Source organism: Arachis ipaensis, chromosome B09, assembly GCF_000816755.2.
Source record: "Arachis ipaensis cultivar K30076 chromosome B09, Araip1.1, whole genome shotgun sequence".
In the NCBI taxonomy this organism is placed as follows: domain Eukaryota; kingdom Viridiplantae; phylum Streptophyta; class Magnoliopsida; order Fabales; family Fabaceae; genus Arachis; species Arachis ipaensis.
In genome coordinates, this window is record NC_029793.2 from 3,056,384 (window position 1) to 3,056,952 (window position 569).

The following is a 569-nucleotide window of genomic DNA, read 5'->3' on the forward strand; positions in this document are numbered from 1 at the left end:
TAGTTATTTATTTTATGAATGTTTTATTATTTTTTGTTCTTTAAATATTTTTTAATAATTATTTATTGACTATTATAATAAAAAATTGTAACACAGTTCAAAATTATAAGATCATAATGATCAATCATTCAATCCATCATCCATACATATGCTTTTTGCTTAATTTTAAAACTAAAGTCAGTTTTTATTAAGATTGAAAATTCTTGCAATTAGAAATTAACCCACAAATTAATTTATTGTCTAAAATTACTAAATCAAATTAGCCTATCATCAAAATATATATTGGCCTAATTTTAAAGTTAAAATTTAATTTGTTTTCTAAATAAAGACAAATCTCTTATAGAGAGAGAACTCTCAAAGTGAAACTTAATCTAAAATGGAGAGAATTAACAAAAGACATAGAAAATCTAACCTATTATAAAATTTATAATGCACTATTATAATTGTGAAAATAATTAACATGTGATAATGTTTAATAATTAAAAAATAATAATAAAAAGTCATAATTTATCTTATTTAATATTTATTAATTATTATAATAATTAATAAATATTAAATAAAATAAATTC